The sequence below is a fragment of the Cervus elaphus genome, chromosome 30 (assembly GCF_910594005.1).
Source record: "Cervus elaphus chromosome 30, mCerEla1.1, whole genome shotgun sequence".
In the NCBI taxonomy this organism is placed as follows: Eukaryota; Metazoa; Chordata; class Mammalia; order Artiodactyla; family Cervidae; genus Cervus; species Cervus elaphus.
In genome coordinates, this window is record NC_057844.1 from 80,020,062 (window position 1) to 80,037,910 (window position 17,849).

Below are 17,849 nucleotides of genomic sequence, written 5' to 3' on the forward strand. Positions count from 1 at the left end.
TCTAACTTGTTCAATAATCTTGGTGAAATCACCCAATATTTAGACTTGCTTCTCTTATATTTACGTGATTGATATGATTTGATATCAGATATGATTTGATCTATGACATTTTAGAAACACACTTGGTTTCTTGTGCATGCATAAAAGACACCGGAAAGAAGGAAAAACAGAAAATAATAGTGTGAAGAATGTTATAGTAACTCAAATACATTGATGAAGACAAAAATGATCAAAACTTAGTGGTGAACTAATTAAAAAACTCAAAAAAAACAAAAACAAAAACTCAAAAATGATAGCAGGACAGCATGAACTATGAATAAGTATGAATATTTCCATTCTGAAATTAGAGTCCCAGTGCAGCCCGAGTTAGCTAGAATAGAATAAGTAGGTAGAGCTAAGAGCAGGAACTCCATGGTGTCTAGATATTTACTGTTTATTGTATTTATGTTGTTCATTTATCTTACTGTTATCAACATATCTTTCTATCAGCATTAATTTTTCTCTATCTTAAAACTGGCTGAAAAACGTAACCATGAGTACGCAGTGTTGCTTCCAGTTCGTGGGGTAAAACGGTGAGTGCCAGGGACTAAGAGGACCCCGCGCTGTGTCAGCGTCTCCAGCAAATGCAGCAGACAGGTTTGGGATTTGGACGAGGAAACGTATGTGTGAAGCAGAAACAGGGCGGGGATGGGGAGGGATTCGCCACTTGCCAGGTGTTTTCCAATAGGAACAAAGAAGGACTGTCCTTGTAAAAAAGACAATCAAGTCCATGTTTTGTACCAGGCAGCAGAAGTCCTCCGGGATCCATGTGCAGTCAGGAAACGGGAGCTTGGTGTGGAGGAAAGGAACATGGCACATTTTCCAGTAAAATACCTGCAACCCTTATTGAGCAAAGAGACATGCTGTCTCTGCAAACCGCCTGACACCTGGACCCACTTCAAGGACTCAGTATGAAAATTTGAGAAATTAAAAAAAAAAAAAAAAAGAATGGATATGGTAACATTCTCCTAAATGACTATAACAAAGATTCTAGGAGAAGAAGCGAGGAGGGAGGGGACCTTCAGGAAGAAATAGAAAGAAAGAAAGCAAAGACCGATTTCAGGTTGAGTGAGAGGGGAAAAAAGACAAGGAAAACATGTATCACAGGAGAAAGCCCTGAGATGCCGCAGAAGACCAGCAGGGTGGAGATGGATCTTGCAGAGAACAGGAGGCAGAAAACACATCAGCAAAGACACTGTTGTCTGCAGTCCTCAGATGATGGAGAGAGGGCGGGGGAGGACTTACAGCGAATGAATGGACGGGAAACCAAATACAGAAAATGAGAAAAGCAGGACCAGAAGGAGAACCTCCTCTCCCCACAGGCTGAATGCAGGGGAAGATAAATCAAGAAGGAACACAGGGAAAAGTGTAACTCAAGGGCGCGAAAGTCAAGGAAGTTCAAAAGAACACTTGAAAAGTTAACCCTGTAAATACTAGGACAGGAAAATGCGATGTCCCGGAGGACTGGTCACGAGCAGTGGGTTCTGGTCAACGTCCATCATGAGACGGGACACGAATCAGTTTTATCAGAAGTGATGAGAAGATTAACACAGATTCCCGTTTGAAACAAACAAACAAAAAATAATAGAAAGAAGAAAGAGGAGCAGGAAGAATGATGGTGGGGGTGGGGAGGTTGGGGAGGAGGAGAAATACGAGGACAGTCTGCATAAACAGGTGTGTTTCGTTTTGCTTTGAGAGTTCTGGGCCGGTTCCCTTACCCATTAAGGGAGCAGATGGGGCTTCAGAACGGCTGAGGGCTCCTAGTCCTCTCCCTTCTGGGGGTTCGCCCTTCCATTCTGGCACTTGGAACACTGAACACAGAGAAGGTCAAAGAGACACAGCCTCTAAGCTCCTGAAGGACGGAGTCAAGCAGCTCAAAAGAGGACTGCAGTTTCAAACCCGAGGATTCAGGCAGAAATAGAGAAGTCTCTTTCATTCTATGGTTTGCAACTCTTCCCAGCGAAATCTGTGTGAACATATCTGTACAGGAGTTGGATATAAGACACATATAAGTGTTTAAAAGATTAGGAGTCTGCAAGGGGAATATTATGATTTGGGGAAGGAAATTTCATCTTTTAGAAAAATTCAAGAAAGTCTGAATTTAATCAAAGGATCCTAATAATGTCAAGAGCTCTAAAATCAGTCTGGGAGTATGTCCCATTGAAGGAGGTACATCAAGATACACATACTAATCACCTAAAATAGAACCACAGCAAATTGGCATGTACAAAATCATTGAGAGAGCATATAGGAAACTGAGAATTATAAACCACAGAGAGAAAACTGCTGCTTTATCTTATCATGATATTGCAATCGCTAAAACTAATTTCACACTATCTTGGAAATTTGGAAGTTATATGGAAGATGTTTTCTTAAAAAAAAAAAAAAACTTCTGTTATAAGAGGGAACAGTTCAAATTTTTAATTACTGGAAAAAGAAGGCTTGTTTTCATTTTAAGATGTCACTAGTTGCATATCAAGGAAAAAAATCTGCCACTAAATGTAAGACAGGAAATGGTAAAATAGACTGTTTTTGCATTCAGTAATGTATGTAGATTATTCTAAAGAGAAGATCAAGAAACTGAAATAGGACTCGTGAGATAAAAAGAGTGGGCAGGCGACAAATGAGAGGGCTACACAGCTTCCGATTCCTGAAGGACATAGTCAAGCAGGTCGGAGAGAACTGCAGTTGCAAATGCAAGGATTCAGTAGAGATAGAGAAATCTCTTTAGTTTAGGGTTTGTGACTCTTCCCAGTGAAAATGTATCTGTACAGAAGCTGGATTTTTGACATTATGGGCATTTGAAAGATTAGGAATCTGCGAGTGGAATTTTAGGATTTGGGGAAGGCTATTTCATCTGCCTTTTAGAAAAAATCAAGCAAATTTGAGTTCAGTTAAAAGATATCACTAATGTCAACTGCTCCATTCCCAGATAGAGGCAGCGCAATAATATCGGGATGGATCTGCAAGAATAGATCCCCTATCTCGACACCCATTACAGGCGAGGAGCAAAAGGATGATGATGGTGAGGCACTGAAGGGATTTAGGCGGTTCTGAAGGGGGATGTGAGTAATAGGGTATAAAGACCTACAGCAAGAAAGAAAAAGGTGGGAGGTGACCGCCCAGCATGGCTCAACATGTTTAAGGGTAGGTGGTGAATCTCGGGACATTCTACTCAATTGTAATGGCCTCGTTGTAAAGTCATGTGAAGAAGAGTGAGAAAAAACACAGATGCTCTAATAGCATATGAGAGCAAGGGCAGGCTAAAACAAGTGTCCCAGTAAACTGAGAATGGTTAATGATACAGTAGCAAAAATGCCACTTAAAATTTAAAACGTTGCTTTAAAAAGAGGTTGGCTTAAAACTCAACATTCAGAAAACTAAGATCATGGCATCTGGTCCCATCACTTTAGGGTAAGTAGATGGGGAAACAATGGAAATAGTGAGAGACTTTATTTTGGGGGGCTCCAAAATCACAGCAGATGGTGACTGCAGCCATGAAATTAAAAGACCCTTGCTCCTTGGAAGAAAAGCTATGACAAATCTAGATAGCATATTAAAAAGCAGAGACATTACTTTGCCAACAAAGGTCCGCCTAGTCAAAGCTATGGTTTTTCCAGTATTCATGTATGGATGTTGGACTATAAAGAAAGTTGAACATCAAAGAATTGATGCTTTTGAACTGTGGTGTTGCAGAAGACTCTTGAGAGTCCCTCGGACTTCAAGGAGATCAAACCAGTCAGTCCTAAAGGAAATCAGTTCTGAATATTCATTGGAAGGACTGATGCTGAAGCTGAAACGCCAATACTTTAGCCACCTGATGCAAAGAGCTGACTCATTGGAAAAGACCCTGATGCTGGGAAAGATTGAAGGTGGGAGGAGAAGGGGACGACAGAGAATGAGATGGTCCAACTCAATGGACATGAGTTTGAGTAAACTCTGGGTGTTGGTGATGGACAGGGAGGCCTGGCGCGCCACAGTCCATGCGGTTGCAAAGAGTTGGACCCAACAGAGCAACTGAACTGAACTGAACTGAGCAAAATCAAGAAGGGATGAGTCCAGAAGAACCAGATGACTAGAGCTATTCATCTGGCAGGAAGGTACTTCTCACAGGTCCATGGTTCCTGGGCATACACCTACCTGATGAATTGTGTTGATATGTAGATTCTTTGATCCCCACTCTGAACTTATTGGCATTACAGAATCCACGTATTTCAACCAATTGCAGTCCTTGCCACTATGATTGCTGTCTTTAGATGTTCAAATTAAACCAGTTAGCCATCCTTGGCTAATTGAAAAGCCTTCATGAGAGCCATGGTGTCTTTTTGACATAAACTCATTAGATTTTTTGGCTTCTCTTGCTTTCTGGTACAACATTTCCTGGAATCACCATGAATATTTTCTGCCGCAGACTGGAATCGCCTGTCTTTAAGTTGAAGTGTCTTGGTTAATTTCAGTAAGAAATTCTCAGAGTGCACATTTCTGCTGCATTGCCATTGATTCTAGGCCTTTAACATTTCATAAGCTAGTAAATACACACTTTAGGGAATTGAAAAGGAGTTCTTAGTAGTATTTTAACGGAATCAAATCTTTGATTTTATTCTTGAAGTCTCTTTGCGTGCATGCTCAGCCGTCCCAGTCATGTCCGACCCTTTGCAACCCCATGGACTGCAGCACTCCAAGCTCCTCTGTCCATGGATTCTGCAGGCTAGATACTGGAGTGGGTTGCCTTTCCTGTTCCAGGGTATCTTCCTGATTCAGGGGTAGAACCCAGATCTCCTGCACTGCAGGCAGATTCTTCACTGTTGGGCTACTAGGGAAGCCCCTGAAGTCACTTTAATTATTTTCTTTGTGTGGATATGTCACCCACTCGGTGCATTCTTTGCTCAATTCATTAAATTTGATATCCAGTCTTAGTGAACATCTATTTTATTTTTTAAACTTCTTGCATTATAAAACAGTTGTATTATGTATCATGGTCCAAATAATAATGTAAGATTTTTCAGAGAAGTTGATTCCTATCCTTAATAACTCAACCCTCTTCTCTATATAAATACATTCCTTATCTTGTCGTTCATAGCGATGTTGGCAGCATTTAGCATTCCAAACGTATCCCCTGCAACTCTGTAACATAAACTCTAGTTAAATTGGTCTATGCATGATTTCAAACATACTAAGAATACATTTGCTTTTTGATACTTCTGGGCTGATCCTTTTTCTGGAATGCAGTTCCTGCCTCTGTCAATTTAAAAAATACCCTTTCTCCAAAGCCTGTGATCCTTATCTTTTTCAAGACTATTAGAACCATTTTAACCATGGCATATATATTGCTTTTTGAAAGTGTTGAGGTGGCTTATAGCAAAGACATATGTAATATAATTGTGAATAAGAAGTAAAAATGCAGAAATGACAGAAGTAGTGGCAATACAGTATTTCTGCAAAATAAACACTTGTATGTGTGTGTATTCTGCCTTCTCAGGGTGCAAGCACCTATATTGGAGACTATGTCCTTTGTTTATGCTAGAGAATAAATTAAGATAAATAAATAAATCCTATGGTGTATTTCCAGCATCAAGAGTCCTGCATAGGAATGGGCTAAGTCTCTACAGACCTGTCCAACTCTTTGCAACCCCATGGACTGTAGCCCGCCAGGCTCCTCGGTCCATGGGATTCTCTAGGCAAGAACACTGGAGTGGGTTGCCATTCCCTTCTCCAGGGCATCTTCCAAGCTTAGGGATCAAACCTAAGTCTCCTGCATTAGTAGGGGGATTCTTTACCATTTGAGCCACCAGCGAAGCCCACCAAGAGCCCTAGTAGTTTCCAAATATACTTGTTGATTTTCTAACACATCAAGAATTGTAAACAGTTATATTTTTAGGTGACATTGAAGCAACAATAGAACATAGACTGGAAAATTGTGTACAAAATTTTCAGTGTGTACAGTGTGCACAAGGTACAATGTACAATGTGTAGAACGGATTTTTAGATAACGTATTCGCTTGGTGAGGGATAGGGAAGCCTGGCGGGCTGCAGTCCAGGGGCTGGCGAGGAGCTGGACATGACTTGGTGACTGAACAACAACAAAAATTCGCATTGCAATATTGAGAGTGACTTAGATAGGATTCCCTGGGCCCTATGAAGGAACGTAGCCTGCATTTGTGTCACTGGGAGTTGGTTTTAAGAGCCGCTCCTATAAGGGAGGGAGGAGAGCGGTGATGGGGGAGGCAGAGGCTGACCCGCCGTGGGCGAGTCATTGCAGCTCCACTTGGTTCTGGAGTCGGCATGCCTGATTAGAGTTATCAGAAATCGACAGGGTTATTGACATCCTGTGTGAAACAATCAGACTTTCCTGGTGGCTCAGTGGTAAAGAATCTGCCTGTCAATGCAGGAGACACAGATTCGATCCTTGGGTTAGGAAGATCCCTGGAGAAGGAAATGATAACCCCCTCCAGGATACATGCCTGGAAAATTCCATGGACGGAGGAGCCTGGCAGGCTACAGTCCATGGGATCGCAAAGAGTCAGAAAAGACTTAGCAACTAAACAAGAACAATCTGTATATAAACAGTATACATTGCTCTATCAAGACTTTTTAAGAAAAAAGGACTTCTGCTCCATAAAGGGGAAAAAATAAAAACTATCTAAATTTAAATAAAAGCAAATTAATTTTCTCGCAGATGTTTTGGGATATAAATAAGCCAATGTGTTAGAAAAACGTAGTTTTAAAAGATTTTTTTTTAATGTTGAGGAGGAAAAATAATCTTTTTTCTGAAACTGCTAAATATTAATCTCCTATCCTATTGTTTTCAAATAAATTGCATTCATTTGCTATATTCTTGCCCTAATGTCTCATATATTTAAAATTGTTTCTTATTGCATCCTTTGATGGAATAAAAATATATGTATGTCAGTGAAAGAGAACTGAAGAATTGTAGGATTATGGTGACTATTAGAATGACATGTGGATCTGTCTTCCCCAGAGCTTTTATAAATAGATACCCATCTGTTTAGAACAAGTTTAATAAAATGCTGCCAGTGTATAGAATACATTTCTCAAGTTTTACATTCTCTGAACCCTCCTTTGAAAAAAAAAACAAACACTTGATATTTTATTGAATTTAAAGGGAAAAAAATGTAATTCTTTGGCCTTAATTTGTATTTAATTTATTAGTGTACAAAGAGGTGTTAGTTTGTTGTCAAATGTTTTTAGGCAGTTGTTTATAGCCAAAATGTATTTCCCACTAGATTACTTTAGTCTAAAGTAGGTCAGCCTCTGGTTTAAATTAAGAAGGAGGTATCCTTTGATTTTTTTTTTATTTTTTACTTTGGATTTCATTTTAAATGTGATTTCTAGGATCAAGAACATAAAGTTAATTCATCAGAAAGAAGTATATCATTGGAAATCAGATAAATGTGGTAGATGATAACTTAGTTAAAACAGCACCTAAGGGAGTTTCACTGTATGTATTTTTCCCCTTAATTCTTGGTCTTCTGCCCCTCTGTGTTCTCTATTCCTGAAATGCTACTTCTTATTTTCATTGTTTCTGCCTAATGTAGCCAAACCAAACCCTGGGAACAGGGTGGAAGTCAGGAGGTCATAGTCTCAGGAACCACCGAGATAGTACATTGTCTGGCAGTTGTGGTATTGGCAGTTTTTAATTAAATGTCAGAGTAAACACACCTCGTGTAATCTTTGGAGTGTATTTGTTTGTGTAGATATGGGTGTGCTTATGTGTGTGTGTTTCAACCTGACTTTAAGTGAAGATACGTTTTTCATGAAACATTTTTCACTTTCAAAATTAATGTGTGAAATGCAAACGAGGACAAATGGCAATTTCACTAACCTCGTCAAAGGGCAATTTTGAATCTTAAAATGAAAAAAAATGTAAGTAGGGATTTTCAGTTTTGTAAAGTGGCTGATACAGCTCATCATGATAATTATGAATATACTTCATTCTAATATTTCCTCTTATGAATATATTCGTATCAGACTCACTGCAAATGAATAAATTACAATTCAGAAGATGCATTGTGTACATCGAACTGTTAGTCTTAGCTACTGTCTTTTATGAACAAAAGTGTCTCTCTAATCACGTCTTATTAGTGTATTTGAATGGTATATTGATCCTCCTTTGACATAAATTACAATGTAATCACATAGCGGATTTGAGTGTAACCCATTGCCAGCAAATGAGGAGCACGTGATGAGACAGAACATGTGGGCTTCAGTGCTCAGACCTTAGGAACACTTGCACATGTTCAGGAAAGCCCACTGGATGAAATTTATGTATTGCTAATGATTTTTATTGGCCCCTTGGCCCAAAGTAGTGGCAAGCTGCCCAGGAATCTGAAGGGATCCTGTTTTCGGTTAGTAGTCAGAACGCAAAGAGTAATAAAACTCAGAAAAGGTCTGGCAGAGGCAAAAATGCATTTATCCAGATTCAGTAAGTCCAGCCAAACTTATGATTGTGATACATTTGCTTTTTTTTTTTTTTATCTGAGGTTATGGAATTTTGTTTCATCAGGGTATCCTGGTTAGAGCATCCTTTAAACAATGTCTTGAAAAATGCAGAATTATTCATTTGTGTATGGACTGTATGTTGTGTGCCTGTACAAGTTTGTACAATAGCTAATATGATCCACAGCTTTCTTTTTCCTACCGAATGAAGGATCTCTTACATTCCTGGTGGAATTTCAGGCAAACCACTTTGCTTATATTAAAAGCAGGCTTTTGGATAATCCACAATTATAGGTAATTGTGCATATGATCTCTCTCTTTCAAGGTAAGGGCCAATTTTCTGCTGAATTGCATTCCTACAGACACAATAAAATGATGATACGGTTAAAATTGGTGCATCAACTCTTCATTTATTTTGTATTTCTGACATATAATTAGTATTTCCCATTACTAATTAAAAACTTGTTTCCTTGAAGTTATTTAAATTTCACTGACATATATTTATAAACCTCATTATATTGGACTCTTATTCAAATGATCAACTAGTGGGAGTGTGAGAAGGTATATGGGGAATTTGAATCAGTGTCTAAACAACCGATGACATCAAGGAATTATTAATTTTAGAGAGATAATGATATTATCATTATGTAAAAAAGTTGAGTTGTGATTTAGATATATATATATATAATTAGATATACAAAGATGAAACTTTATATATCTGGGATATTTGATTTAAAATAATCAGCTACAGTGGTCAGGAGAGAGAGAAATGGTTGTGAGTAGAGAGGAAACAAGATTAGTTAGGAGAAGATGTCTTAGGGTTGTTCAAAGAATTGAAGCCAATAAGACAGAAAGATAGATAGATGATATATAGATGGATAAATTCATAGATAGATAGATGGATAGACAAGTAGATAGGGCCTTCCAGGTGGCTCAGTGGTAAAGATTCTGCTTTGCCAATGCAGGAGACTTGGGTTTGATCCCTGGGTCAGGAAGATCCCCAGTAGGAGGGCAAGGCAACCCACTTCAGTATTCTTGCCTGGAGACTCCCATGGACAGAGGATCCAGGTGAGCTGCAGTCCATGGGGTCGCAAAAGAGTCAGAGCAACGGAGTGCACACAAACACTCAGACAAACACACACATGCATGATAGATAGATAGATTGAGATTTATTATAGGAATTGTCTCATGGAGTCACTGAGGTCAAAAAGTCCCATCATCGACTTTCAGCAAGCTAGAGAAACAGAAAAGCGAGTGGCATAATTTAGCCTGAATTCAAAAGCCTAAGAACCAGGGGAATTCATAATGCAAGTTCCAGTCTAAGGCCCAAGGACCAGAAGCACCGATGAAGAAAGATGGAAGAAGATGCATGCTTCAACGCAAGCAGAGACAGCGAATTCACTCTTTCTCCTCCTGTTCTATTCAGGTTTCAACAGATTGGGTGATGCCCACCCACACTGGTGAGGGTGATCTTTATCCAGTCTACAATTCAAAGGCCTGTCTCTTCCGGAAACATCCCCACAGACACATCCAGAAATAATGTTTTACCAGCTGTCTGGGCATCCCTTAGCCCAATTCAAGTTGGCACAGTGGACAACAGTTAGAGATGGGTACATACAAGTTATTATACCACTTCCCTTATTTTTGTATACACTTGACATGTTCATAGTAATGGTTATATTTTTTTCTTTCTTTGGTGGTACATTTTTAAAATAGGGAAAGCTACTATTTCATTGGTAAGTCTTGCTATGAGGTGGGTGTTCAGAAGTTTAAGTCACAGTGCTTCAGATGGCCTGGAGATGTACAAGCTAATCTGACTCTTTCCTATATACACAGGTTAATCAAGTAGGCAGCCAGCTGTTCCCAATAGAAGTCACACACACTGTTGGCAGCGGAGAGAGTGCCGATGATTTCCGTTTCTTTAGGTGTTGGTCAATGGAATCTGGCTCCCAGCTAGTCGTTATAAACATGAGAAGCCATGTCCCAGTGGATGGGAGAAGAAGGTTGCTACCAGGAGCTGGGGAGGGAGTGCTGGATTACAGTGAAACTTGAGGATAAGGACAGGGCTCACGTTCTAGCTGGGGAAACACAAGGCACTTGGGAATTTCGGCACACACGAGTAATTAACACGCGCGCAGGAGAGCAGCTTCTGAACCATGCACTGAGGAAGGCCCTTCAAGCAGCCAGGATGTTGCACTTGAATGACACAGGGATCCCCTGGTGGCTGTGCTGGGAAAGAATCTGTCTGTAATAAGCAGGAGACCCCAGTTTGATTCCTGGGCTGGGAGGATGCCCTGGAGGAGGGATAAGCTACCCACGTGCCTGGAGAATCCCCATGGCAGAGAGCCTGGCGGGCTCCAGTCCACAGGGTCACAAGGAGTGAGTAAGGAGGGCGCTGGACAACGTCACAGCCCAAGTCCCTAGTGGTGATGATGGCCTTTTAAAATCATGTCCTGTATCGTCAGGACTATCCTGTGAATGTCGGGAGGTGGGGCCAGCTGGAAGAAATCCCCAGTGTCTGTAAGTCTCTAGGCTAGTCAGTCTTCCCTGCAGGCTCACAGGCAAGGACTCTGCCTGCAAATGCAGGAGGCGTGGTTCAGTCCCTGGGTCAGGAAGATCCCCTGGAGAAGGAAATGGCAACTCACTCCGGTTTTCTCACCTGGGAAACCCCATGGACAGAGCAGCCTGGCGGACTGGAGTCAGTGGGGTCGCAAACAGTATCACATGACTTAGAGACCAAACAACAAGGCTAGTCAGTTCCCGTTCTCCTGTGACATGTGTGAACTCATTGTCAACCTGTCCATTATTTCAGGGAAACCTGGTCAGTGGCACGTCCTAGGTAACACCCAGATTTCATGTATTTGCCCAATGTGTTCATTATTTGAAACCAAATATGTCAATTTCATTTGCTTATGGAAGAAACAAAATCAGTATTCAAAAAACAACAAGGATTAATGATCATTACTAAATAGTCGGCGCTTATTTGGCACATATGTGTTCAATGAACGTTTGTTAAAATCAATAATGAAGAATAAAGGATGGGACTTCCTTGGAAGTCCAGTGGTTAAGACCCCAACTTCCAGTCCTGGGGTGTGGGTTTAATCCCCAGTCTAGGTTCTAAGATCCCACATGTCTCAAGGACAAAAAACCCAGAACATACACAACAGAAGCAGTAGTGTAACAAATTCAATGAAGACTTTTAAAAAGTGTAAAGGAAAATATTTTTTGTATTAATACTAAATAACTTAAGCAATGAGCTAACAAAGGAAAATCTTAAATACTTATTCAGTGAAATTGTCATAACTACCTGAAAATTGAACTGCATATGCCGCAGGACAGAGTCAATGGAAAAGGGATACCCAAGAGACACCTATTGAACATATGGCCGCAAATACCCTACCTAAGCAGGTAAAAATTGAGTTCACAGGAAATAAACGCTAGTATTTTTTTTTTAAATGAAGCATGCAAAATAAGGACAGCAAACATGATAGTCATAAATTCCCAGAATTTGGTTGAATGTGCAGAAAATTTAATAAGCACAGCCATTACGAAAAGCGCTGAGAGTAAGCAGGCAGGCAGCTCAGGTGTGGGATCCTTGGCGGGGTGGGGGCAGAGATCCACCGGAGCTCAGAGGCAGAAGCCGAGGTGCAAGCGGAGAACAATGACCTTTTAAAATAGATACAGATGACCTACTTCCAAGGTACTGAAAAGACCTGAGTTTAAAGGAGAGACTCTCAGGAAAAGCTCAAATAGCAAATATGAAATCACTGAAATTAGAGAACAAAAGCCTGTATTGTAGGATTTAAAAAAAAAAAAATAACAGCAGATGTAGATGCTGACTCTTGGAGGCCTGTGAAACAGCTGGATAGAAAGGAAGAAAGAAAGGGAGGGAGGAAGAGAGATCTAGAGAGAGGCAGAGGAGAAGGGAGAGAGGAAAAACGCACTCCTGGAGCAGCAGTTCCTAGTGTCTGTCAACTAAAGAAAGAACCAGAAAGCTACAGACAGTTCCCATAAAAAGCAGCCCAAGAGAGCACTGCGGCGGCTGCTGCTAAGTCACTTCAGTCGTGTCCGACTCTGTGCGGCCCCATAGACGGCAGCCCACCAGGCTCCCCCATCCCTGGGATTCTCCAGGCAGGAACACTGGAGTGGGTTGCCATTTCCTTCTCCAATGCAGGGAAGTGAAAAGTGAAAGTGAAGCTGCTCAGTCGTGTCCGACTCTTAGTGACCCCATGGACTGCAGCCGACCAGGCTCCTCCGTCCATGGGATTTTCCAGGCAAGAGTACTGGAGTGGGGTGCAAATTGCCTTCTCCGCAAGAGAGCACATGCTTACTTAATTAGATACGGAGTTAGTGTAGGATGAGCTCTGCACCTACTTGTTGGGAAACTAAGAAAAATATCCCTCCATTGAAGAGGTTTTGTTTTATATCATCAGTAAGTGAAGGGAATCATACTTTTGACTTCTCTATTTCTATAGGCCAGTAAAAAGGAACACGTCAAGTTACATAAGCACCATATAAATATTTGGTAATATTTCTTCCAGATATGTTTATTGATCTAAGAATCGTTTTGAGTTCGTTTCTCTAAAGAGAGGTGTAAACATTTGCTCAGGCTGCTGGATGAAAGTACCAGACCCTGGGCAGCTTGAAAAACAGGAACCAACTCCTGTCTCACAGATCTAGAGACCAGAAGGCCAAGATTAAGGTCTCGGCAAAGCGGGCTCCTTCTGTGGTCCTGGAGGGAGAAGCTCCTTTGTGCTTCTCTCTCCCAGCTTTTGGGGGTTGCCGGAGATCTTTGGGGTTCCTTGACTTGTAGGTTTCTACCTTCTTCTTCACCTGCCACTTTCTCTGCATTCGAGTCTGGGTCTAAATTTCCCCGTTTTGTCAAGTTGGATTAGAGACTCAACCAACTCCTATGTAACCTCATCTTAAGTCATTATCACTGAAAAGATTCTGTTTCCAAATAAGGTCACATTCTGAGGCTTTCAGAGTTAGGGTTTCAGCACATGAATTTTGAGGGCTGTAATTCCCCACATGACAAGAGGTATGTATTCAGATTGCCAGATAAAATAGAGAATATTGGGGTAAACTTGCATTTCAGATAGATAGCAGGATATAAATATATATCCTGTGAAATGTTTGTATGAGTAGGTCCCAAGTCAGATTTGTATTTTCACTTGATGTACTTGATAATTTCAGTAATATATACATCAGTATTTTCAAGATTGTGACTTTTGGTGAATGCTGAACCTAAAAATTATATGGTAATTCCCACTACACCAGAAGATCTGAGATAAGAGTACTTCTTCACTCTTTCTGCTAGCATGAACACGTTGCAAAGCAAGGCACTTAAGCTCACAGAAAGTACTTAGTTTTTGTAACCTAATTTGTTAAATAAATGAATTATTTCTACCTATCAGTTTTAAAATCATGATGTTTATATTACATTGTTAATTGTAATGTGAGAGCAAGATTATTAATTCAGTTATTCACCTGATAATTTCTTATATAAATTTAGACTCAGTCTAAAAATAATGTAGTTTATTAATGTAAATAGTTGTATAATATGTATGGGGGTTACTTACATAATACATTGGGGGAAATTTGCTAAACATTAATTCTGATGATTGTAAGAATCATGAGAAAAGCCTAAGTACATAATCCAGTTCATTTTGCCTTTCAACACTGGCCAAATAATTCAGAAGAGTGACATGTTTCCATTTCATAAAGACCAACATTTGTTAGGCAAATAGTTTAGAAACATATGCAACTGATAAGAGAAAAAAAAATGCTTCATTCTTTTCTTTATAAGAAATTAAGGCCAGTTGGAATATGAGCATAAAATATAAAATTGACACAATTCAGAGTTATTGAAGAATTAAAGAAGATAAACTGACAAAGACTTTTATTATATTCTGAAATGCCTAGTATAGTAATAAGTCCTCTAAATAATTGGAACATCTGGGGATGAAATTAGAAATTGAGAGATGATGCAAGATTCATCTGCTGAGTCCTCCAAGCGATCATATTATTGCTATGCTTGAACTTTTTGACACTTCTTATAACTCAGGCTGTCTCATTAAGGAACATTTGCATTGTTCCTTAATTTTCATGTATTTATTTATTTTTTATAGTCTTGTATCTCCAACCAGATTGAAATCTTCTGGATGACAATTATGAAGTTAATATTCTTTTGTCTATTCAAAGATACTGTCAGGTATTAGGCACTAATTTAAAAATACCTAATTGTAAGTAAATAAATCCATAAAAGAAGCAGCATTATATACATACACTTATGTTGTAAGACGTACTGAAAATGCAATGGTTATAGTAAATACCATTTCTCCACAGACTGACTATCATTAAATTTTGAAATGAGTACGCTTGTACGAGAGTGTGACTCAGTCATCTCAAAAGAGTATAGCAGCCAATTTCTGATTAATGACAAGTTTTCAACACACATGGCCTTCTAGGAAATTAATCAGCGAATTGTAGATTTCTCCTGCTGATATGGTCTTCTGCTGTACTGCTTGTGCTGGGTAGAAGGAATCTTTGTCTGGACAAGAGAGGGATGGGAAGAACTGGGTTCCCTGGGGTAACCACTCTAGAAGCCTCTGATGGAGATACAGACATGAAGATTAGAGTCTGGGGGTCTTATCCTGAAGAGAAACCAACATTGGATGATGACACACATCCTCAGCTAGGCTAGAAATAACTGCATATAGCACAAAAGGGACATGGGAGTGATTTGTCAAAGATGAGTAAGGGTAAGAAGTGATGAAAAAGAAGGGAGCTGCCAGTTATGCTTAGGTGGGTTTGATTTAAGATGACCCTGCTATCTAAGCGGAGACATTACTTTGCCAACAAAATTCCATATAGTCCAAGCTATGGTTTTTTCAGCAGTCATGCATGGATGTGAGAGTTAGACCATAAAGAACGCTGAGCACCAAAGAACTGATGCTTTTAAACTGTGGTGTTGGAGAAGACTCTTGAGAGTCCCTTGGACTGCAAGGAGCTCAAACCAGTCATCCTAAAGAAAATCAATCCTGAATGTTCATTGGAAGGACTGATGCTGAAACTGAAACTTCAATACTTTGGTCACCTGATGTGAAGAGCCGAGTCATTGGAAAAGACCATGCTGCTGGGAAGATTGAAGGCAGGAGGAGAAAGTGATGACAGGACAAGATGGCTGGGTGGCATCATGGACTCAACGGACATGGGTTTGAGCAAGTTCTGGGAGACGGTGAAGGACAGGGAAGCCTGGCGTGCTGCAGTCCATGGGGTCTCAGAGTTGGACATGTCTGAGCGACTGAACAGCAGTATCTAAGGGGCTTCCCTGAAGGCTCAGTGGGTGAAGGGTCTGCAATGCAGGAGACGTGGGTTCGATCCCTGGGTTGGGAAGACGCCCTAGAGAAGGAAATGGCAGCCCACCCCAGTGTTCTTGCCTTGGAAATCCCAGAGACAGAGGAGCCTGCCGGGCTACAGCCCACGGGGTTGCAAAGAGGTGGACACGACTGAGCCACTAAACACTCAGGCGTTATCTGAGAAGGCGGGACAACTGGGATTGTTTTAGGGAATAGACCCAGGGCCAAAACGAACTCAGAAACAAATACACTAGTTGTCTTACTGTTTTATCTTAGCTGAGAAGTGCTCATTAGTATAGTAAATGGCAAAAAACATACATGATCTGCCATAATTGTAGGCACATGCATATTTCAGTCTTACGTTGAGTTGCGACACGTCAAAAAGCTCACTCCAAAACAATTATAAAGGTTTTAAATGCTCAGAATCTGCTGTGTATTGTAACCTGACAATCATCAATCCCTTTCCTCACGATCATTTTCATCACCAAAGTCTCCTTGGCTACTTTCAAAGATTCTGCAAGAAAATATTATTTTAGACTATGGGACAAAACGAGACTGCACAGTTTAAACAAAAGACCAGTGTCCACAAAGAAAATCACATGCAGAAACCGATACCTTTCTTGTTATTGCACAGAGTTCTTCACTTTCTATGTGTTCACATTTTCAAAATCAGGACCGTTCATCAGCCATTATTAGAAACTAATAATTATGAAAGCAACAAAGGTAATATAGAACCTTGGTCTTGGACAGAGATTCAACTTGAAGAGGACCCGGTACACTGTCCTGCATGATAGGCTAATAGGCTGACAAATAGCAAACGGGAAAGAGGGGAAAAGCGAAATAGTTATTTCAGTGTCATTTCACACTTCTATTCTTTCTTTTACGTAAACATCATAAGGTACTTTGCCTATCCTAACACTGGAAAGTATCTTGATGAAGCTGTGAAGGAGATATAGCTTCACAGACCTTACATTACTGCTCTTAAGCAAAAGCGTTATGAAAAATTGCTATCATGTGTCTCCATATACTTACTTAAGCATTTATGACAAATTTAAAAATCATGTAATGTTTCATTTACCCTTTTACTGTGAAGTAGATGACTGTTACTTTCTATATGAGAGCAATGAGTTACGGGGTTACAGCTATTTCGGTTTTAATTCAGCAGAAGCAGAAGGTTCCTTCTAAGCCAAACAATGAAAACAAGTTTGCCAAACCTACTTATTATCTCTGAGCTTGCCAAACTTGGTTATTATCTCTGCTTTTGCTGCATTATTGGAGATGTACTCCAGCAATACACATAGAAAAGTCATGACATTTAGAGCAAGGTCATGTAATATGCATAATGTACTCCAGATTTTTCCTTTTTCCATGAAAAGTTACTCCTATAGGTCAAAGGGTTGGCTGTGTCTAGAATTGACCTCTTGATCTACAACAGTGACCAACTTAGAAACATCTCTTGCATTTTAGTCCCAAGGGGCAGATTTTTGGCTAGACTTCATCCAGGAAGTCCATCTTTGAACACAAGGGTAAAGGCATTAAGACGGTGTCAACGCCATGTGGAATAAACGGGCAAGATAGAATCCAGATCTTTCTGTAGTTATTACTGAGGGAAAACACTGCAGGAAAGGTATGTACCTACTACTGGCCCACAGTAGGTATATATTAAAGAAGTAATTGCATTTCTCACAAGAGGTAAGATTTGCCCTGGAGGACTCTGCCAAGATTCTAGACTCTGGATGTAAACCAAGAACCTGGCATATCCCTGTAGGGTAATATTCACCTTATAAAATAAAATTTATGTATTTACTTAATTATGCCATTTGATGCCCCTTCAGTTTCATGGCCGAAGTTCAACTCAACTAAATTTCTTTGTGATGAGTGTACCTCTCAGGCTGAATGAAATAATTTACCGATTTTCTAATCACAAATGAATCAAAAATCGACTCAATGTTCATTGACCTCATGCCACAGACAGTTAAGAAGAAGACTGCG